General features: G+C 41.0%; 1 pseudogene; it reads right to left on the bottom strand.

Annotated features, from left to right (window-relative positions):
- The window catches only part of LOC124005502, a 37,531-nt pseudogene extending 13,218 nt beyond the window's left edge, over positions 1 to 24,313 (bottom strand).
- Between the last annotated feature and the right edge of the window lie 574 nt (positions 24,314 to 24,887).

The raw sequence follows: 24,887 nt of genomic DNA, 5'->3' as shown, positions 1-24,887 counted from the left end.
AACAGAGGTTTTCGGAGAGAAAGAGTGACTTGATCGAACAAAAGGAACATTTATTGAATAAATTAATGTCTTCTGAGTGCAAACATGTGAAGATCATCAAAAGGTAAGTGATTAATTGTATCTCTATTTCTGACTTGTGTAACTTCTACTTGGCTGGTTACTGTTTGTAATGATTTGTCTGCTGGGCTATGTTCTCAAATAATTTTAAGGTATGCTTACACTGTAAAGCATTTTTGAAATCTGACAGTGGTTGGATTCACAAGAAGTTCATCTTTAAACCTATGTAAAATAGTTTTATCGTTCCTGAATTTTTATAATGAGTATTTCTGTATTTGAATTTGGCGCTCTGCAATCTCACTAGATGTTGGCCAGGTGGGACGCTAGTGTCCCACATACCCTAGAGATGTTAATGCGTTTGAGCCAATCAGTTGTGTTGTGACAAGGTAGGGGTGGTACACAGAAGAGCCCTATTTGGTAAAAGACCAAGTCCATATTATAGCAAGAACAGTTCAAATAAGCAAAGAGAAACGACAGTCCATCATTACTTTAAGAGATTAAGGTCAGTCAATGGGGAACATTTCAAGAACTTTCAACGTTTCTTCATGTGCAGTCACAAAAACCATCAAGCGCTATGATGAAACTGGCTCTCATGAGGACCGCCACTGGAAAGAAAGACCCAGAGTTACCTCTGCTGCAGAGAATAAGTTCATTAGAGTTAACCTCAGCTCAGATTGCAGCCCAAATAAATGCTTCAGAGTTCAAGTAACAGACACATCTCAACATCAACTTAAGTGGAAACTATGTGAAATCAGGCATTCATAGTCGAATTGTTGCAAAACCACTACTAGAGGACACCAATAAGAAGAAGAGACCTGCTTGGGCCAAGAAACACAAGCAATGGACATTAGACCGGTGGAAATCTGTCCTGTGGTCTGATGAGTCCAAATTAGAGATTTTTGGTTACAACTGCTGTGTATTTGTGAGACACGGAGTAGGTGAACAGATGATCTTCCATGTGTGGTTCCCACTGTAAAGCATTGAGGACGTGTTATGGTGTGGGGGTGCTTTGCTGGTGACAGTGATTTATTTAGAATTCAAGGCACATTGAACTAGCATGGCTGCCACAGCATTCTGCAGTGATACCCCATCCCATCTGATTTGCACTTAGTGGGACTATCATTTGTTTTTCAACAGGACAATGACCCACCTCCAGGCTGTGTAAGGGATATTTAACCAAGGAGGAGAGTGATGAAGTTCTGCATCAGATGACCTGGCCTCCACAATCACCCAACCTCAACCCTATTGAAATGGTTTGGGATGAGTTGGACTACAGAGTGAAGGAAAAGCAGCCAACAATTGCTCAGTATTTGTGGAAATTCCTTCAAGACTGTTGAAAAAGTATTCCTCATTGAAGCTGGTTAAGAGAATGCCAAAACTGTGCAAAGCTGTCAAGGGTGGCTACTTTAAAGAATCTAAAATACATTTAGATTTGTTTACAGTTTTTTGGTTCCTTCATGATTCCATATGTGTTATTTCATAGTGTTGATGTCTTCACTATTATTCTACGTTGTAGAAAATAGTGAAAAATTCATAAAAACCCTTGAATGAGTAAGTTTCCAAAATTCTGACTGGTACTTTGTAAATTGGCTCCAATTTCATTAATATGATTAAAATACTATATGCCAATCCCTCAGCCATAGTTATAACAGGTAATATCTGCACTGCTACTTTTATAATCACTAGAAGCAGCAGACAAGGTGAGAGAGCTGCTATTATTATTATCCATGGAACCCCTGGCCCAGACAATTCGTCAAATCGAAAGTAACACCAATTTCCCTCAAATCTACTGAGGACTTAATTTCATTATATGCGGAAGACATTTTACTATACCTAGACAATCTTTTAATCACCCTCGAACACATTGAAAATCATAGATTAATTTTATAACTTGAGATGAAGCTGAATTACAGTGCATTCGGGAAGTTCAGACCCCTTCACTTTTTCCAAGTTTTGATACAATTTCTATTTTTGCAAATGTATTAAAAACTACATAAGCATTCAGAACATTTACTCAGTATTTTGTTTAAGCACCTTTGGCAGCTATTACAGCCTCAAGTCTTCTTGGGTATGGTGCTACAAGCTTGGCACACCAGTATTTGGGGAGTTTCTCCCATTCTACTCTGCAGATCCTCTCAAGCTTTGTCAGGCTGGATGGGGAGCATCGCTGCACAGATATTATCAACTATCTCCAGAGATGTTCTACCGGGTTCAAGTCCGGGCCACTCAATGACATTCAGAGACTTGTCCCGAAGTCACTCCTGCATCATCTTGGCTGGGTGCTTAGTGTTGCTGGCTTGTTGGAAGGTGAACCTTTGTCCCAGTCTGAGGTCCTGAGCAGCAAGATCTCTCTGTACTTTGCTCCGTTCATCTTTCCCTCGACACTGACTAGTCTCCCAGTCCCTGCTGCTGAAAAACATCCCCACAGCATGATGCAGCCACCACCATGCTTCTCTGTAGGGATAGTATTGGCCAGGTGATGAGCGGTGCCTGGTTTCCTCCAGACGGGACGCTTGGCATTCAGGCCAAAAACTTTGATCTGGGTTTCATCAGACCAGAGAATCCTGTTTCAAGATCTGAGAGTCCTTTAGATGCCTTTTGGAAAACTCTAAGCGGGCTGTCATGTGCCTTTTATTGAGTAGTGGCTTCCGTCTGGCCACTCTACCATAAACTCAGGAGATCTGTCAGAATGACCATCGAGTTCTTGGTCACCTCCCTGACCAAGGCCCTTCTCTCCCAATTGCTCAGTTTGGCCGGGTGGCCAGCTCTAGTAAGACTCTTGGTGGTTCCAAACTGTTTCCATTTAAGAATTATGGAGGCCACTGTGTTCTTGGGGACCTTCAATGCTGCATAAATGTTTTGGTACCCTTCCCCAGATCTGTGCCTCGACAGAATCCTGTCTTGGAGCTCTATGGACAATTCCTTCGACATAATGGCTTGGTTTTTGCTCTGACGTGCACTGTGTACACACACACACACACACACCGAATTTACCACAGGTGGAGTCCAATCAAGTTGTAGAAACATTTCAAGGATGATCAATAGAAACAGGATGCACCTGAGCTCAGGTGAGGCTCATAGCAAAGGGTCTGAATACTTGTGAAAATCCGGTATTTTTTTTATTTTTATATATTTGCAAAAATGTCTAAACCTGTTTTCGCTTTGTCATTATGTGGAATAGTGTGTGTAGATTGAGGATTTTTCATTTAATCCATTTTAGAATAAGGCTGTAAGGTAACAAAACGTGGGAAAAGTGAAGGGGTCTGAATACTTTCCGAATGCAACGTAAATAAAAAAGAAATCTATATACATTTTTCATTCACTATAGAAATTCATGTAAAAACTTAAAAATGGAGAGGAAATCGCGACAGATGACACAGTCTCAACCTTAGCCTACATAACATTCTAAAGCATTAAAAAAAAACAATCAAGAAAATAATAACGTAACCTAGGCTAGCACATGTGAATAGAGTTTTAGTATGGTTACGCTAATTGTCTATTGTGATAATAACCGATAATGATTGGCACTGGTGAATAAAATACTTGACCATACGATGACACGGTTCTTTCAACATCAACGTTTGAAACAGAGAGATATTTGTAATTCTACATTTGCAGAGCTTTTCCAGAACGGATTAATTTCGCTGCAGTTTGGTTTTGCATGGTGTGTGGATTAGTCCAGTTCTAATATTCTCTGGTGAAATTTGAAACAGAAGATAACCGCAGTCTGCTTACCTTCCAACTGACCACTTGTTGGGGATTTTTTAAATTCTGTATTGCCTTGAGAAATGGTTGATTGAAACTATTTTCAGAGTAAACCGGGTTATAATATGGAGTTGAGTTTCTTTGACCTGATTAAATGTATCCACACATTTACAGTTAACTGTCTGGTCTGTGCAGTGTACCTCATGTGTCAATGACTGCTAGTTATGTTTTGACTTTATTGTAGGAGAGATGAATTCTGGATTTGTGTCTCTCAAACCACTGGATGAGGTCTATTCGGCTCTTTGCATGTTAAGCAATTAGAGAAAGTTGCTTCTGCAAACCCTCAGCGTTAACCAACAACTTCTCCACTCTTAAGAGATCTGCTTCTCCACCTCCACAAATCATGAGTAAAAGTGCAGGTACTCTCTGAATGATATCCGACAGCTTTGTACCAGGTACCCCATCGGGTTTTACATGGCTCGGGAGGAAGCTGTGTCAGCAGAGGGGAACTTGTTTCTGTAATGGGTCTCTGAGATGCTCTTTCTATCTAAGCTTTCTTCCTGGGCAATGTTTGAAGATGTTATTGATGACTGCAGCAAGTTTGTCAACCTCTGGGAAATGAGTTTGCCAGATATTGCTGGCAAGAGCCACAACACGGGTATTGCCAGTCAAACGCAACAACTTGATAACAACCCCCACAGAATGTAATTGCATGAATTCACCATGCATCTTGAATTAACTCGATTTATGTCAGACATCTTTTTAAAATCAACCTCATAATATTGTAGACATGTTTAAATACTTTCAGACAGTGTTGAAAGTAGGTGCTATAAATACACTATCAGCCAGAACAACTTTTCAATCTTCACCCAGCTCTCCTTGCAAGACAATCAAAATATGAACATATTGATCCAGTGTGTCAATTGAGTCGTCCAGTGTGTCAGTTTTAGTTCCTCTTCGTGTTTTGTGGCTACCTTTGGTAGATGTCGACTCCTGAGTTGGCTCCACCTAGGGACTGTGCCTCTGTTTTTCACATGTTTATATTTAATGAATGCGCGCATTTCGGGGTTATCAACTTTTTCTAGAGGCATGTTGGCAATTGCGAAACCCTCCACCATATCCTCCAGGACCACCCACCTGACTAAACGATCTTGGCCAGTAGTCCTAGAATTCTTATGAGACAGCGTAATGTTATTTCAGATGTCCGTCTATCCTGTCTTTGTGTTTACGAGCTAATGCTAAGTTGCATGTTTGGCTGAATATATCGTCATCTGCATAGAGCGTCCCTGTGGAGTATTGGCTCGTACTTTTCTTAAAGCTATATTCTTATTTTGGAACTTTTCTTTCTCCTTCCATGGTTGGTTTCATTGACTCCATTTTAACTGCCCCATTTTTATACCCACCGATGACCAGAAATTGAGTCAGTTGGAGAGGATCAGTTTGAGCAAAGTAAGGTGCAGAATCACTTATCTACAAAAAGAGTTCCTTGCCAAAAACAAAATGTATTCGCAGAACTACGCCTCCAATGGATCAGGCGAACCCCCGCAAAACACGCGTGTACATCCAGCCATTGATTGATTGGAAACAGCTTGTGTCAAATATAATTTCCTATAATTTTCTGACAGCTGCGTCACTAGCAGAATAAGGCTGGAAATACCGGTAAAAGCACAGTGCTACATATCATCAACCAAAACTCCAGGCCCTAGTGATAGGATACTCACTGGGTGAGACTGCTGTGGAGGAGTTCCATGAGTGAAGCTTCCTGGAGAAGCCGGACGGGGGGTGGGTGTATGGCAAGCCAGACTATTCACACAGAACAGGAGGAGCAAGAAAGGAAGACATGACGTTATGAATTGATAAGGATAACTGACGTTATGAATTGATAAGGATAACTGACTAAGTGGCTTTGTGGTGTGTAATACCAGAGGGAAGAGGTTAGTACATACAGCAGGTTTGTATTTATTAGGCACAAAATGGAAGAAAACTGAGTGAAATGGAGAGGTACTAACTACACCGGTCCAATAAGAAACACTTGTTTCGTTCTTCATTGCAAAGCATTTTGCTACTTTTGTCCTAATGAAGACGACCCAGGGCAGGTGGGTAAAGGGGGTTGGCCTTACCTTGGCAGGAGGGATCTGCACTGTGAGGGAGGGGGAAGGCAGCAGGCCTGCAGCACTGGCATGAAGAGCCTGAGGGTGCACGGACCGTAGAGCACTCTGAAACCACCACAAAAACACAGCAGACAAAGATTAACGGACAGTTACGTGTGAGTTAACCACAGACAGCCCATCCACAAACAGATACAATACACTGCTTGTGATCAACCTCTAAAAAGGTTTGTTTGAACACTGTATGGTTTATAACACTTAACACCATATTATTTAATTGTGTGCAATGCTACTCTTCCACTCTATAAGGGGGCCCAACAAACTCACAGAGTCAGTGAAGCCAGATTGTTGATTGGCATGTTCCAGTTGCTTCTGTAGAGGGATCCCAGCACTAGGGATAAATCCTGGTGACAAAATACAGAATATGTTTAAAAGAGAAAAATGGAGGGAAGCAAGAGTAGTAGTAGTTTAAGCAGAGCATGCGACTAACTTTATTTCCTCACCATCCTGGTACCATCTGGAAGTGCAATTTCAACTGTCCCAAACTGATCTTGAACTGTCCCAAAATTAAAATAGTTTAAAAAAAATGTTTTGATATGCCAACATGGGTCTTTTGCAGTGCTTTTAAATTAATTGGTGTATTTCTGAGACAAATACAGAGAGTCTATACTACATCAAGTTAATTTGTTAAGAAAAAAAACTTCTTATTTTGAATGAACACAGGCAAACATCCATTACATTATTAATAAATTACAATTGATTAACTGAACATGCTAACCACATGTATATAATATATCTAAGAGAGAACAAACAATGTTATTGTGAACTGGTTACGGAATAAACTGGTGGAATAAACATTCCACCAGCAGCTGCCCCCTTAAACTACAACATACAATAAAGAATGGCGTGTGTGTGAGTGAGTGTGTTCCGCAGCCTTCACTTTCTCCGCTTCACCCTCCCTCTTCAGTCAGTGAAGAATGGTCACCTTGACCTGATTGACCGCCACCACCTGCTAACAGCCAGGGACTAAAATGTACTTTTTGGTACACCAGCCACTGTGACAGGTATTCAGATTTTTACCAGTCCAGATAAAAATGAAATCTAAAATTACACCAACAAAACATTTTTAAAAAAATACAGATGAGCACGCTTTGTAATGTTTCTAAATCATGTGTTAGTAGCAAGAAGTAGTGTGTTATGTTTAATTTCATAAAACATTTTGTGACCTAAGTCTTTTAAACAGAGACTTAAAATGTTCACCGTGGTGATGCATGTTTTCGCCTGTGAGATTGAGTCTGACTAGTATCCACATTGCATCTCCCTAGCAGTTGAAACTCAAAACATTGAAAAACAACCTAGCTGGTGAACAAAACTATATAATTAGCCAAGGAACACAAGGACAAAGTCTCACTTCATTAGACTTCCGTTTCAATTCAATTAAAACAAACATTTATGCCTGTGCATAAATAGAATACCATAGTAGATAGCCATAGCCTCAGCTCTGGGCCGGTGGACACGCAGACAGGCTGAGTAAAATGTGCATTCTAATAGGCCTATTTGCCCAACATTGGAATTATATTCTAATACACATTTCCATAACCTACATAATTACATATGCGATGCCTAGCCAGCCATATAATTATTTGAAACCTGGACGTTTTACATAGCCTACAGCCAAAATCCGGTCATAGAAAAAAAGCAAAGATTTCCTGATTTGCCATTGAAACCAGCATTTCTTCTTCTACTGTCCAAAGGCAGGAAGGCACAATCCTATTGTTGCATCTTCATTTATTCCCTCTTTGTAAATTCCTACTATTATATCCATCTCTGTCGCATTCTAAATTTTTTAAAAAAAATAAATAAATAAAAATAAAATATTTTAAATCGCTCGCATCAGGTGCACGTTTGAGAATGGTGTTTTCGCATAATAGAGTTTTGGAACATTCACATACATGGCCGAGACGAGTAAACACATTGCTGCGCTTATGTGAATTATTCATAGTTTATCAACTTTTAAGCTAAATATTGTGAGCCGTTTCATTGGCCTCATCTTTCTGTGTTGAATTTTTTTTCTGGCCCATAGTCCCACAACTGTCCGAATGTCTGTTTTGAACTGTCCCAGACATATTTATCGTCTAGGGCTGTTACAGTCTTGGAATTTGAGGTTAAGGTAATTGGCCAGGCCAATGTACATGTCACCAACATCACCATTGGGGGGAGGATTAGGCATATCAGACTCAAAAGAGAGGAGGCTTTTCTCTGCAACTTTACTATTATCATTACACTTCGTTATTATTATTCAAGTTATTACCTCGAAATATTAATCTAGTATACAAATTAAGAAATGTCCGATTGGAGAGGAATTCCACAAAAAAATATAGATTCCAATTTTGTCGCACTAAACCACTCACATCAAGCCCATCGCGTTTTTCCCTCCACTTATCCCAAACAATTCGCATAACGTCACCAATGCTTCTGCGATCATTCTATGTGGCAATATTTTGTTCAAAGTAGCAAGAGGACACAGTACCTAGAGAACGATCATATACTACTGGAAAAATAATACGCTGCTGAAAATATTATAATATAGGCTATGCATCCTGTAGGATGAATCTTGAAGAGAGCTGGGCTAAGTTTCATTCAGTTGCACCACATTTAATGAGAGGAAACGCAAAACTGGCACCTGTCGTCATTCCCTGCACATATGCTGACCCTGCAACAAGACATAAGTCTTGTTGTTTTCTATCTGATTAAAAGAGATGATGTCCAGACAGGCTTGGCCAAATGTAGTAAACTGTATGAATGGACATAAGGAATTGGTGAACTCATACATGCACACCACCCACCTAAAAGGACCCATCAATCGAGCTGTCTGCAGCGCATCTCCTTCAGACGCATAAGCAAATCACATTTGTCCCTTCCCAAAGACATACTAAAAACATTGCCTGAACTTCAAATCCTTTCTGTGGGATATCAAAAAAAAATTGTCTACATTATAGGACAATGCTAAAACAACGTAGCCCATCGTAAATTGACGAGGAATGTTTTAAAAAGGGGAATATAGAGACAGCTGTGATAGGCATAAAGATGAAATTGATAACCATAAGAAAATGTAAAACATGTATGCAACCTGTCCATAGCCTAATGATCAGCCCTTGATCAATTTTATTGAAGCAATGGGTGATTATGTTGACACTACATCTTAATTTGAGTGCTTTATTTAAATCTGAGCAACCACTTAAAAGGTATTTTTTCTTTGTCTTTTAGGGTCGCCTAGATTTACTTTAGCAGGCCTATAACATATAGCCCAATACTGTATAGAGGCTATACAAATGATGCATTAATAAATCAATCCACTTCTAACTTACACATCTGTCTCCTTCACTGTTCCCTTCTTGGGAAATTCACACATCTCTGCTGGCAACTCCACTGGCCCATCTCATCCCCCTCTCTCTAGCTCTTGAACGAGCAATATAATATGCAACTTACTTCGAGCAATTTCTAAAACTAATAGGCCTATTCGAGAAGAGAAGCATTGATCAATCGTCATAGGATGCAGCGTTAGCAATGAACTGGTGAGAACAAAGTGTATGTAGCCTAGATCTGGTGTGACGTGATCCCATTGAATTGATACATAGCTTAACTGATGCATTGCAAACGTTAAAAAGTCTGAGAAATTAATTTGTTCATGAATTCACACATTGAACCCAAAAGACCTGTCAGCGGCAGTGTCCCTGATAACAAATTATATTGGACAACAGATTTTCCGCATTTGAAAGAGACACGAAAATCTAACCTGTTCCGGAAAATAATTGACGGATTGTGGCAGGACGATATTTCGCAATTGGTGTGAACACTATCATAAACAAGACGTTCACATATTTATTTTTTTCTTCCTAATTATTCGGACGACAATAACAGACTTGGTGAGAAATGGCCTTGAACAAGATTAAATTATGACCGGAGCATTCAATTTTCATTACAGATAGAAGACTAGACAGGCTACTTTAAGAAACCTTCTGAATGGACATATAGGCCTATAGAGAGAAAATCAGCGAACTCACACGCGCACCACCCCGTAAAAGGACCTGTCAATCAAAGCCACCAGCTTATGTCAAGACAAGAGCAAAACAAAAATGTATTTTCTTAAAACGTATGAAAAAACTTAGGACTACCTTATTCTTTCCGAAAGTAGGCTATAAGATCATGAATTGACAAGGAACGTACGAAGGGAAGACAACCAGGCGAAACTGACCATCATTAACCTAGAAACAAATACACGCAACACAGCCTATTTATCAGCGTTGATTAGTCTACAAATTAAGAGAAGACTACATATCAAATGATACTATGCCAGGTTGGATATGATTTGCACATTGTCCATTTGACACATTAGCACATTATAGGCCTCGGAGCCAGAACAAACTTGTCATCTGCTGTTGAGTAATTAATAGTCAGACACATCCAACCTGTTTTTAAAAACAGATTTATTTACTTATCCACACAAACTAAAAAAATTTTTTTACTGAAGCATATACGCTAGCACTTCTCCACCCCATGCATCTAGCGGTTTAGCTGCTCGAGCATCCAACGACAGTTGGGAAAAGGAGGAGATGTAGACTAAGTTAGCAAATCAAATGCTTATCATCATTAGTAAACACTCCCGCTATTAGGTCAAGTTCACCTACATCAAATTTTATTAAAAGTTAATAAAAAATAAATACAGGCCTATTTAAACGTTTTTTTTAGGTTGTTTAATTTTCATGACGGAACATCATCCATAAACATCAGTTATGGTTATTCAATTACTGACAGAGTCCTAGGTGCAGTCAGTACACCAAGCCATCCCAGCGCCTTTACGCATAAACCTTCTTAAACATACTGTGCCACAATCACGATAGGGCCTACGACAACATATAGATTTCAGTAGACACAGACACACAGGTGAAAGGTACCTGGCTGAGATGTAAAGTGGCTGTGTACAGCGTAGCCCTGCTGCTGTTGAGGCAGGTACTGCATGGCCTGGAAGGCTGAGGCACCTGGACACAAGAAGGGACATAGCGATGGGGTTTATGAATGAAGCATGCACAAACATTAGGTATCTCATTCTCATAATAACCGCAACATGGTCACCTTGAAAAAACATAATACCTAAAGATTCAACACCTGTTCCCAGATCCGTTTGTGCCATCTTGACAACTCCATTGATCGTTGTCAAACATGCTTGGCATTACAATGACAATAGGAGCGGGCAAGACAACAGATCTGGGAGCAGGCTACCAGACAAAATTATTTGCTTTAACATCTCACATAGACAACGCGTCTCTGGAATAACAATTACATTCAAAATTCAAACCGGTTACCTCTGAGCTGTGAGCTGCTGGCGTAACTGACAGGGACAGACTGGCTGGGGGCGAAGGGAGTGCCGTGCTGTGCCTGGGTGAGCTGGCCGTAGGGGCCATGGGCTGCCTGGCTGGATGCATACTGCCCATGCTCCAAGCCTCCGGAGCTCATCCCTGGCTGGCCCTGGTAGTGACGCCCCTGTCAAACAACATACAGGACACGTTTTCAGGCATTCACTGTACTGGAATTGCATATATTCTATAGTTATTACATTACATTCAAGCCTGAACTAAATAAATTATAGAACAATTAAGTACAACAACTAGGGCATCTTGTGTCCCCAGTCATTCCTCAAGTCACTGAAGTAATAATAATAATAATAAATGCCATTTAGCAGACGCTTTTATCCAAAGCGACTTACAGTCATGTGTGCATACATTCTACGTAAATCCTAATTATGATCAACAGGAACAAGTGCCTGCTGCATACACTGACTAAGGTGGTTGAGGCCAAAACCTATGAACCCCATTTCTACACTGAACCAAAAGATAAAGGCAACATTTAACAGTTTCAAAGATTTCACTGAGTTACAGGTCATATAAGGAAATCAGTCAATTTAAATAAATTCATTAGACCCTAATCTATGGATTTCACATGACTGGGAATACAGCCACAGTGTCCTTGTAGCTATCAAAAACATGGAGTACCAGTATATACAACAAACGAAAAAATAAAATAAAACCTCGTTTCCTATTCAAAACATACACACACTCCTTCACTCAAACGCTCATGCACACATACACATCGCGGTGATAAGTCTGCCATGAATGGAATAATGTCACATCGCCTGTGGGCTTCAAGAATGTACATACTGTTTACAGAGGTGTTGGGGCGTGGATCAGAAAACCAGTCAGTATCTAGTGTGACCACTATTGGTCTCGTGCGGCGCAACACATCTCCTTTGCATAGAGTTGATCAGGCTGTTGATTGTGGCCTGTGGAATGTTGTCCCGCTCTTCTTCAAAGGCTGTGCGAAGTTACTGGATATTGGCGGGAACTGGAACCCACTGTCATACACATCGATACAGAGCATCCCAAACATGCTCAATGTGTGACATGTCTGGTGAGTATGCAGGCCACGGAACAACTGGGACATATTCAGCTTCAGCTTCCAGGAGTGTGTACAGATCCTTGCGACATGGGGCTATGCATTTTCATGCTAAAACTTCAGGTGATAGCAGGGAATGAACGGCACGACAACGGGCCTCAGGATCTTGTCACGGTATCTCCTGTACATTCAAATTGACATCGATAAAATGCAATTGTGTTCGTTGATAGAGGTTTATGCCTGCCCATTTCATAACACCACCTCCACCATGGGGCACTCGGTTTACAATGTTGACATCAGGAAACCGCTCGCCCACACGACACCATACACATTGTCTGCCATCTGCCCAGTACAGTTAAATGCAGGATTCCTCCACTTCTCCAGCATGCCAGTGAACATTGAACGTGAGCATATGCCCACTGAACTCGGTTACAACACCGAACTGCAGTCAGGTGAAGACCCTGGTAAGGATGACGAGCTCGCAATTGAGCTTCCCTGAGACAGTTTATGACAGTTTGTGCAGAAATTCTTTGGCTGTGCAAACCCAGTTTCATCAGCTGTCTGGGTGGCTGGTCTCAGATGATCCTGCAGGTGAAGGCGGCAGATGTGGACGTCCTGGGCTGGCGTGGTTACACGTGGTCTGCCAAATTCTCAAAAACGATGTTGGAGGCAGCTTATGGAAGAGAAATTAATATTAAATTCTCTGGCAACAGCTCTGGTGAACATTCCTGCAGTCACAGCATGCCAAATGCATTCTCCCTCAACTTGAGACATCTGTGACATTGTGTTTTGTAACAAAACCTTATATTGTACCCAGCCCAAAGTGCACCTGTGTAATGATCATCCTTTTCAATCAGCTTCTTAATATGTCACACCTGTTAGGTGGATGGATTATTTTGGCAAAAGAGAAACACTCACTAACAGGGATGTAAACAAATTTGTGCACAAAATAGAGAGAAATATCCTTTTTGTGCATATGGAACATTTCTGGGATCTTTTATTTCAGGTCATGAAACATGGGACCAACACTTTACATGCGTTTATATTAAGACGTCTGCTCACTCACCGGAAGGACAGGGGACTGGAAGAGCTGTTTACTCCGTTCTCCTAGCAGGGCAGCAGAGCGGCCGTGACTCACTTGACCCGCTGATCATTGATATAGAGAGGAAGGAGACAGAGAGAAAGATAATACACAGTTTGTGTGTATTAACAATCAAACTTGTGATACATAAAATCTATGTGAATTACCTTGCATGCTGAGCAGGTGTTGTCCTGAGTGGGAGTGGATAGCCATGCTGGGCTGGTACGTAGATGATGTCAGGGTTGTCATATCACTACAAGAAAACAATCATGTCCATAGTCACACACTAGCAGTCAGTAGTAACAATGTGTGTATGTGTACGGTAACAATGTTAACGCTAATCTATCAGCAAATAGGACTGAATCTCACATCAAAAGCCAATAACCTAAGTAGGTTGCTGGGGAATGTGGGGATGTGTTAGCCTGGTGGTCCCAGATATGTACAGTGGGGCAAAAAAATATTTAGTCAGCCACCAATTGTGCAAGTTCTCCCACTTAAAAAGATGAGAGGCCTGTAATTTATCATAGGTACACTTCAACTATGACAGACAAAATAAGAAAAAACATTGTAGGATTTTTAATGAATTTATTTGCAAATTATGGTGGAAAATAAGTATTTGGTCAATAACAAAAATCTGTCTCAATACTTTGTTATATACCCTTTGTTGGCAATCACAGACAGACATTTTCTGTAAGTCTTCACAAGGTTTTCACACACTGTTGCTGGTATTTTGGCCCATTCCTCCATGCAGATCTCCTCTAGAGCAGTGATGTTTTGGGGCTGTTGCTGGGCAACACGGACTTTCAACTCCCTCCAGATCTCAACCCCATAGAAAATCCTTGGAGACTGGCTAGGCCACTCCAGGATCTTGAAATGCTTCTCACGAAGCCACTCCGTTGCCCGGGCGGTGTGTTTGGGATCATTGTCATGCTTAAAGACCCAGTGACATTTAATCTTCAATGCCCTTGCTGATGGAAGGAGCTTTTCACTCAAAATCTCACGATACATGGCCCCATTCATTGTTTCCTTTACACGGATCAGTCGTCCTGGTCCCTTTGCAGAAAAACAGCCCCAAAGCATGATGTTTCCACCCCCATGCTTCACAGTAGGTATGGTGTTCTTTGGATGCAACTCAGCATTCGTTGTCCTCCAAACACGATGAGTTGAGTTTTTACCAAAAAGTTATATTTTGGTTTAATCTGACCATATGACATTCTCCCAATCTTCTTCTGGATCATCCAAATGCTCTCTAGCAAACTTCAGACGGGCCTGGACATGTACTGGCTTAAGCAGGGGGACACGTCTGGCACTGCAGGATTTGAGTCCCTGGCAGCGTAGTGTGTTACTGATGGTAGGCTTTTTTACTTTGGTCCCAGCTCTGCAGGTCATTCACTAGGTCCCCCCGTGTGGTTCTGGGATTTTTGCTCACCGTTCTTGTGATCATTTTGACCCCACGGGGTGAGATCTTGCGTGGAGCCACAGATCGATGGAGATTATCAGTGGTCTTGTATGTCTTCCATTTCCTAATAATTGCTCCCACAGTTGATTTCTTCAAACCAAGCTGCTTACCTATATTGCAGATTCAGTCATCCCAGCCTGGTGCAGGTCTACAATTTTGTTTCTGGTGTCCTTTGACAGCTCTTTGGTCTTGGCCATAGTGGAGTTTGGAGTGTGACTGTTAGAGGTTGTGGACAGGTGTCTTTTATACTGATAACAAGTTCAAACAGGTGCCATTAATACAGGTAATGAGTGGAGGACAGAGGAGCCTCTTAAATAAGAAGTTACACGTTTGTGAGAGCCAGAAACCTTGCTTGTTTGTAGGTGACCAAATACTTATTTTGCCACCATAATTTGCAAATAAATTTGTTAAAAATCCTACAGTGTGATTTTCTGGATTTCTTTTTCTTCTCATTTTGTCTGTCATCGTTGAAGTGTACCTATGATGAAAATTACAGGCCTCTCATCTTTTTAAGTGGGAGAACTTGCACAATTGGTGGCTGACTAAATATTTTTTCCCCCACTGTATGCGCTATCACACCATAGATGTGGTCAAGACAGCACATACATATCTGGAACCACAAGGTTAAGGATAAGTGATGTTTGTAAGACCTCCAGAAAGTACATTCAAGAGCCAGTAGAGACTTTACCTCTGTTCTTTCCTCCGTCTCTTCTCCTCCTCATGGAGTACTTTCTTCAACTGGAGGAAGAGCTGGTGTTTCTCCTCTTGTAGCCCTTGTAGCTTCTCCCCCATCTTCATGATCTAAGGCAGAGCGAGAGGGAACCTCAAAGAGGAGTTGAATAAAAGAAATAGAAAGAAGCAGGCACTGGCCAATGTAAAATTCTCAATAACGCACCTGCTCTTTTGTCTCATCTAAAGACATTCTCTCCTCCACCTCTTTCTTCCTCTTCCTTTCTTCCTCCTCCTTCTGCTTCTGCTCCATCATTTTGTCTACTTCTTCTTCCTCTGTCACACAAGGTTGGATGAGGGGGTTTACAAGGACAGGAGTTGGTATGAATGACCACGTTCACATGCACACCAATATCCTGTTATTATTCGGGATACTCAAGTATTTTTCTTTTGAGTTGGCGCACAACATCATATCCTGTTTACAAAAGCTTGTAACCCATTATGAGAAACCCAGATAAAATGCCTGGCATATTCTAATCTAAGACTGGATACTGTGGAATGTAAACATCTAACCCTGTTTACTGTTGTTTTTGCTATCTGTGCAGGCTTAGTTTTGCATATCATGGGTGTTGCGTGATGTTTTAATCGGATTGCCAAACAATTCACTTCAAAAAGTAACAGCGTATTATAATGAATTTACTACTGGCTACTTCAACCCCCAACTTAGACAATTCTGATTATAATTCCCAAAATCTGGTAGGCCATATTATAATTTCAGAAATTTGGTAGGCCATTTGTTTGTCATAACTTTTTGCCCCAGAAGACTTACTGAAAGTAGTGCTCACCAGAATGTCTTACATTGACAGAATTAACTAGATTACTAATTCATTCACTCCTTTGGGATAGGGGGCAGGATTTTCACTTTTGGATGAATAGTGTGCCCAGAATGTGCCTTCTACTCTGTCCCAGATGCTAATATATGCATAGTATTATTAGTATTGGATAGAAAACACTCTGAAGTTTCTAAAACTATTTGAATGATGTCTGTGAGTATAACAGAACTCTTATGGCAGGCGAAAACCTGAGAAAACCTGAGAAAAATCCAACCAGGAAGTGGGACATTGAGGTTTGTAGTTTTTCAAAGCTTGCTCTACCGAATACACAGTGTCTATGGAGTCAAGTTGCACTTCCTACGGCTTCCACTAGATGTCAACCGTCTTTAGAAACTTGAATGAGGATTCTACTATAAAAGGAGGGGCTCAGGAGACCTGTGATCTGATCAGTGGTCTGGCAGAGTGTCTCAGGCTCGTGACGCGCGCATCCGACAGTTAGCTCTCGTTCCATTGCTTTTCTTCAGACATAGGAATTCTCCGGTTGGAACATTATTATTGTTTTATGTTAAAAACATCCTAAATCGTTTGACTTGTTTCTACGACCTGTAACAGAACTTTTTGAGTTTTTGTCTGGACGAAGAGCTCACGCCTCATGAAGATGGATTACTGGGCTGAACACGCTAACAACAAGTGGCTATTTGGCCATAAATTATGGACTTTATGGGACAAATCAGTCATTTATTGTCGAACTGGGATTCATGGGAGTGCCTTCTGATGAAGATCAAAGGTTATTTCTAACTTCTGTTGACTCCAAAATGGCGGATATTTCTCTGGCTGGATTGGGCTCCGAGCACCGTTCTCAGATTATGCTTTTTCCGCAAAGTTTTTTAAAAATCTGACACAGTGGTTGCATTAAGGAGAAGTCTGTCATTAATTCTGTGAATAACACTTGTATCTTTTATCAATGTTTATTATGAGTATTTCTGCAAAATCACCGGATGTTTTGGAATCAAAACATTACTGCACGTAACGCGCAAATTTAAACTGACATTTTTGCATATAAATATTCACATTATCGAACAAAACATACATGATGTCCTATGAGTCATCTGATGAAGATCAAAGGTTAGTGATTCATTTTATCTATATTTCTGCTTTTTGTGACTCCTATCTTTGACTGGAAAATGGCTGTTTTTTTTACTTGGCTATGACCTAAAGCATTTCTGAAATCAGACACGATGGGTAGATTAAACAAGATGTTTCTTTAATTTGCTGTATTGGACTTGTTTTAATGTGTGAAAGTTGCATATTTAAAAAAAAGATTGAATTTCGCGCGCTGCCTTTTCAGCGGAATGTTGTCAAGGGGTTCCGCTAGTGGAACGCCTGCCCTAGTAAGGTTAACACCAGTAAAGTTGTCTTTTGTTTAGGGACCAGGGAGAAAACGCAATAACTCCAAAACAGTAGAAAGACTTGTCCTGTGTGAAATCGAATCAAATTTGAGTCACATGAGCAGAATACAACAGGTGAAGCCTTACAGTGAAATGCTTACTTACGAGCCCCTAAACAACAATGCAGTTTAAAAAAAATATGGATAGAATAAAGAAATAAAAGTAACAAGTGATTAAAGAGCAGCAGTAAAATAACAATAACGAGACTATATACAAGGGGGTACCGGTACAGAGTCAATGTGCGGGGGCAATGGTTAGTTGAGGTAATATATAAATGTAGGTAGTTATTAAAGTGACTATGCAATGATAAAGAGCAGCAGTGACGTAAAAGAGGGTGGGCAATCAAATAGTCTTGAGTGGGCATTTGATTAGGTGTTCAGGAATCTTAAGGTTTGGGGGTAGAGGCGGTTTCGAAGCCTCTCGGGCCCAGACTTGGAGCTCAGATAGTCATACACTATGGTGGCTGCAGTCATTTACCATTTTTAGGGCCTTCTTCTGACACCGCCTGGTGTCATGGCAGGAAGCTTGGCCCCAGTGATGTACTGGGCCGATCGCACTACTCTCTGTAGTGCCTTGCAGTCGGAGGCCGAGCAGTTGCCATACCAGGCAGTGGTGCAACCAGTCAGAATGCTCTCGATGTTGCAGTTGTGGAACATTGAGGATCTGAGGACCCACGCCAAATCTTTTCTGTCTTCTGACTGTCTTGGTGTGCTTGGACCATGTTAGTTTGTTGGTGATGTGGACGCCGAGGAACTTGAAGCTCTCATCTTGCTCCCCTGCAGCACCATCGATGAGAATGGGGGAGTGCTCAGTCCTATTTTTCCTGTAGTCCACAATCATCTCCTTTGTCTTGATCACATTGAGGGAGAGGTTGTTGTTCTTGCACCAAATGGCCAGGTCTCTGACCTCCTCCCTATAGGCGGTCTCGTCGTTGATCAGGCCTATCACTGTTGTGTCATCGGCAAACTTGATGGTGTTGGAGTTGTGCTTGGCCATGTAGTCATGAGTGAATGGGGAGTACAGGAGAGGACTGAGCACGCACCCCTGAGGGGCCCCTATGTTGTTACCTACCCTTACCACCTGTGGGTGGCCCGTCAGGAAGTCCAGGATCTAGTTGCAGAGGGAGGTGTTTAGTCCCAGGGTCCTTAGCATATTGATGAGCTTTGAGGGCACTACGTTGTTGAACGCTGAGCTGTTGTCAATGAATAGCATCCTCACATAAGTGTTCCTTTTGTCCAGGTGGGAAAGGGCAGTGTGGAGTGCAATAGAGACAGCATCATCTGTGGATCTGTCGGTATGCAAATTGGAGTGGGTCTAGGGTTTCTGGGATAATGGTGTTGACGTGAGCCATGACCAGCCTTTCAAAGCCCTGTGAATGTTAACCTGTTTAAAGGTCTTACTCAAATTGGCTGCGGCGAGCGTGATCAGTCTTCCAGAACAGTTAGTGCTCTCATGCACGTTTTAGTGTTATTTGACTCAAAGTGAGCATAGAAGTAGTTTAGCTCGTCTGGTAGGCTTGTGTCACTGGGCAGCTCTCGGTGGTACTTCCCTTTATAGTCTAATGGTTTGCAAGCTCTGCCACATCCGACGAGTGTCAGAGCCAGTGTAGTATGATTCGATCTTAGTCCTATATTGACACTTTGCCTGTTTGATGGTTCGTTGGAGGGCATAGCGGAATGTCTAATAAGCTTGCGGGTTAGAGTCCCAATCCTTGAAAGCGGCAGCTCTAGCCTTTAGCTCAGTGAGGATGTTGCCTGTAATCCATGGCTTCTTGTTGGGATATGTACGTACGGTCACTGTGGGGACAACGTCGTCAATGCAATTATTGATGAAGCCAGTGACTGATATGGTGTACTCCTCAATGACATCGGAGGAATCCCGGAATATATTCCAGTCTGTGCTAGCAAAACAGTCCTGTAGCTTAGCATCTGCTTAATCTGACCACTTTTTTATTGATCTAGTCACTGGTGCTTCCTGCTATAATCTTTGCTTGTAAGCATGAATCAGAAGGATAGAATTATTGTCAGATTTGCCAAATGGAAGGCGAGGGAGAGCTTTGTACGTGTCTTTGTGTGTGGAGTAAAGGTGGTCCAGTGTTTTTTCCCCCTCTGGTTGTACATTTAACATGCTGATAGAAATTTGGTAAAACGGATTTAAGTTTCCCTGCATTAAAGTCCCCAGCTACTAGAAGCGCCGCCTCTGGTTGAGCATTTTCTTGTTTGCTTATTGCGTAATACAGCTCATTCAATGCTGTCTTAGTGCCAGCCTCTGACTGTGGTAGTATGTAAACAACTATGAAAAATACAGATGAAAACTCTTGGTATGTCGTATGGTCTACAGTTTATCATGAGATACTCTACCTCAGGCGAGCAATAGCTCAAAACTTCCTTAGATATCGTGCACCAGCTGTTATTTACACAAATACATAGTCCGCCACCCCTTGTCTTACCAGACGCCGCTGTTCTATCCTGCCTGTGCAGCGTAGAACCAGCCAGCTGTATGTTGGTGTCGATAGTTTTGAATGTCCCATTGGTAGTTTAATCTTCCACGTACGTAGGTCATATATTTTATTTTCCAAAGACTGCATGTTAGCTAACAGAATGGAAAGAAGTGGGGGTTTATCATCTACAAATTCTCAGAAGGCAGCTCGCCCTTCAGAAAAATGTTCTTAGCCTCCTCTTCACGCAAATTACGGGGATCTGGGCCTGTTCCTGAGAAAGTATACCTTTAGCGTCGGCCTCGTCAGACTCGTTAAAGGGAAAAATGGATTCTACCAGTCCGTTGTGAGTAATTGTTGTCCTGATGTCCAGAAGTTATTTTCAGTCATAAAAGACAAGACTGTAGCGACAACATTATGTACAAAATATTATTTTTTTTTTACAATCGGCTGGGGGCACATAAAACGTCTGCCATCTTCTTGCGCGTCATTTTACCAAATGTATAGTGTCATCAGTTTGACCGGTTTTAAGGAAATGAAAAGCTGAGAAAATTACATTTTTCTGATAAGACTTCAGCTCCTCTTGGGTGCATATTTTATGTGGTTGAAATACTGTATGCTTGCATATGTGTCAAAGATAACACATTACACATGTATTCACATTTTATCAAGAGACGCAGAAAGAAAGAAATCAAATTTCTAAACTCCTTGTCCTCAGACAAGATTCACATTGCTCTATTGCCCTCAGCTATGTTTAGACTGTTGTGGTCCATGTTGCTGTTATCTAGTGTACTATAAAATAGAGGTTAGATCTACCTTTCTAGGGGTTCTGATGCTTCTAGCCTTGATAGGTGTTGTCCAATGAATTATGTAACCACTCCCTCTTCAAATTAGGGTTGATTGAAAAAGATGTTCAAAAGAGGACATGTATTATACCTTTGTACTCCCTGATGAAGGCCATGCAGCCAAAACGCATCAGTTTTAAAACTTTGTTTCCATTTAACATGCCACACTAATGAAGGCATTTTAATTAATCATATTAAAGAGTGCCTTGGTCTTCCTAGCTTTTTGATGACCAGTTTACCCCTTTTACAAAAGAGCACCTTCTGTCTACCAAAATCTACTATTGTGTACCTTAGCAGCACTTCCCTTCCTTTTTTAAATTTGGAAAATGTTTTAATAAAAGTTTGTTGTATCATTTCACTGAAAGAAATGAATCATTCTGCAGGTGTTAATATTATACTATGTTACATGTGAGAGGTTATAGGACTACGGTCAGTGTCCTTATCACAGTTACTATTCAATTTAACCCATATGTACTTAAGTTAGGAATATCCAGTTTATTCATGAGAATAGGGATACTCAAGATATCAAATGTAAACAGCTTATCCCGATTAAGACCTTAAGCGGGATATGAGCCACTATCCGGAAAACTGTGTGCATGCAAACATAGGCAGTAACTTTTTTGAGTTTTCAAACTCCGTGTCATTTGGTAGAGTGTTCTTTCTTACCTTGTCTCTTGCGGTCTCGCTCCCGCATGATGTGCTTGTGCAAGGCGCGTGCCATGTCATTGGACAGTTTGGGCCTCTCTAATAGAGCAGGCATAATGGTAGGGATTGGTGGGGCCAGCTAAGAACAGACAGATAGACACAGGAAGAAAGTGAGCCCACAAATCATCACTGACATTGCTAACATATGTTTACATCTAATTGCCTACCACATTCCTTCATTAATCAAACCACAATACATGACTTAATCAGGCTGTTATAAATTCCCTAATAAGTAAATCACCACACCATAAATGTAAATCTAAACTATAATAATCTATTAAATTTAGCAAACGAGCTGAAGCCAGCTACAATATGAATATTGTAGCTGAAATGTCAGCAGCAGATTCTAGCTACTGTATGTCTGAAGCCAGCTACAATATGACTGACTAGCTGAAATGTCAGCAGCAGATTCTAGCTACTGTACTTAAATATGGTAGCCAATGTCGAGAATGTGATATGATTTTGTGATTTGACAGTTTTGTAGAAACGTTATACAATATAATTACGTAATATTAAAAATCATGATGACATCCTCGACATAGGCTACCATATTTAAGAATGATAACGACAAACTAACAGTATAATCAAGAATAAACTGCAGGCTAAATTGTATTACTAACTGGCTAATAAATCGTTAATATAGCTAGCTGGCTTTTAACGCCGACTTGCTTGTTGACTAATTGCACAATGGTAATCTCACACTAGCAGTTTAGCATTAACTAGCTAACGTTAACTTGGTGACTTTTAAAAATCAATCTGACTACTTTGAAATCACACACGGGAAGCCTGACTCTATAGCGAGCTAACGTTAGCGTTGCTATCTAGCTATCTAAAAACATCAAGAATGTACAGTTTAGCAAGCTAACGTTGTGCCTAAAACGACACATCCTCGCATATCTAGCTAGCGAATAGTCTTGCAATAATATTGCGTGGAATCCTTTCAAAACGCACTTTTATCCGTGCCAGAAAAGATGTCTTTGTTAGTCTGATTTGCAGATAAAATATTATAAAAGCCCAACGTTAACACTACAGCTGATAATGTTGGGTGTGACGTTACCGAGTTTCTGAATGTTGCTTAAATCAACAACAAAAAAGCAGAGGAAATGTGACACTTCATGCATCAACTACAGCCAGAAATAATCATTCTTCTTTGTCGTCGTCGTCGTCTTCTTCTTCGGTGGAGTTTAACGGCGGTTGGCATCCAATTTGTTGCGTTACCGCCCCCAAATGAGCTATAGTATAAATCCGTTACACTTTGTGATACAAAATGGGTCAAATTCAACACAAAATGTTTTTCCATTATCTTACTAACACTACACTCATTAAAACCCACCACGTTATTCCACTACTTTAACCCCATCTGATCCTACCCCAGGCCAATGACCCGAGAGGTCGGGACACTACCACTCAACACACCCTGTAACTCTTCTTTAGTCAAATCTCGTATCCTCAAGTATTTCTCTGCAGATACCACCACGACATCCATTTTCTGTGATTTACGTTAAATCACAGCAGTACAGTTGATAACCATTGCTATGAACGCTAAGAAGCCAACCTTACTAAAACATATCACTCATTGGCCTATCCATCGGTTCTGGCGCAGATCTACTATTAACACGAATCCTCTCAGAATCCCTCACCCTTGATCCACCTTCCTCTACTTTCTTCACTGCGTCGGAATACAACATTTTCTGCACTACTCTGACCCTGGCCACCTCAACCTGCCTCTCTCGCACCGGACACCTCCGATCCCCAGCAACATGTACAGTTCCCGACGAAACTACACATTCCTCTGTCCCACACCTTCAAATCTCCTGTAACAGCATAACTCATATATCATAACATTACATTGTCAGGTAAAGACTGAATCAAAACTCAAAAGAACAGACTGTCTCACCTCTGTTTCACCACACTCCCCACTGGATCTGCGTCGCGCTAAACGGCGAGCGTCACAAACACCAGGAATCTCCAACGTAAATTGCCCCACCTCCACACTCCACTCCCTTCAATGGTACCTATAAAACACATGGGGGTGGGGGTGATGATATGTGCCAGAATTAAGCCTAGGCAAACATACCACCGTGTGGCTGTCACCTACCATTGAACATCTGACATGACATGATATTTAACGTCTGCGTGACGCCTGCGTGTAACTACTATATCATCATACCAACACCTTACTAACGTCTGCATGAATGCGGCGTCTAACTAACATGTCTTCATACCAACAGCTTAAAAACGTGTGTGACGTTTGCATGTTAATGAAAGTCATAAGGTGCATAGTTTATATTTATATGAATTCAATCTCAACAATAAATGTTAGAAACTGACCCGTGCAAGCCGACATTCCGAAGTAGCCAACCTTGAGCTATGGTGTAGCCTACAGCTTGTGTATTTCCTGTTATCGCAAATTGCCTAGAAAATATTATATCCAATCCAATCTGTTTTTCCCTCAACACCTCATGGCATAGTATGTTATGTTATCTCCCTGCATACAGATCTAAATGTTGTTAGCCAACCACAAACTGTGTTGTTACCCAGTAGCCTAAATCAGACAACCAATAAGATGTGTGTCCATGGCTTTCAGTCGAATAGAGGAGTTTTTGAGCTATTTGGGATCCTTGGGATGTCCATACCCCAATTAAGAGCTCGGAAGAGACACAGGCATTCATTCATTTGTTTAGTTTTTTACAAGCAGCAGAGTGTCTGCCCCCAGATAGTTTCCTTAGAGACGATGCAAAATAATTACCAATATGTCTTTGATCCGATTGAGGAGTACGTAGGCTATATTTATGTTGTGATGTCGTGAGTAATATATTTAGGCCTACTGTGTTGATAAGGCAAATTGGGTTTATAAGAAAATATTATTTTTTTTGTTGATAATGAGTTGATAACGTTCTGTCGAAAGCAGGTAGGCAATATTATTTACTATGTCGATAAGGGAATAAGCTAGTGTACAAAAATAACGTAATTTGATGTGCTAGTATAATTTATTTCATGTTTGAATTAAATTGTAAATGAAAATATACACACGTGGTTCTATAGGATATATACATATTTTACATTGTAAGACGATGCCCTTGTGTGCTG

This window comes from Oncorhynchus gorbuscha, linkage group LG02, assembly GCF_021184085.1.
Source record: "Oncorhynchus gorbuscha isolate QuinsamMale2020 ecotype Even-year linkage group LG02, OgorEven_v1.0, whole genome shotgun sequence".
Classification (NCBI taxonomy): Eukaryota; Metazoa; Chordata; class Actinopteri; order Salmoniformes; family Salmonidae; genus Oncorhynchus; species Oncorhynchus gorbuscha.
The sequence above is the reverse complement of the archived record's forward strand: the minus strand, read 5'-3'. Positions and strand labels throughout refer to the sequence as shown.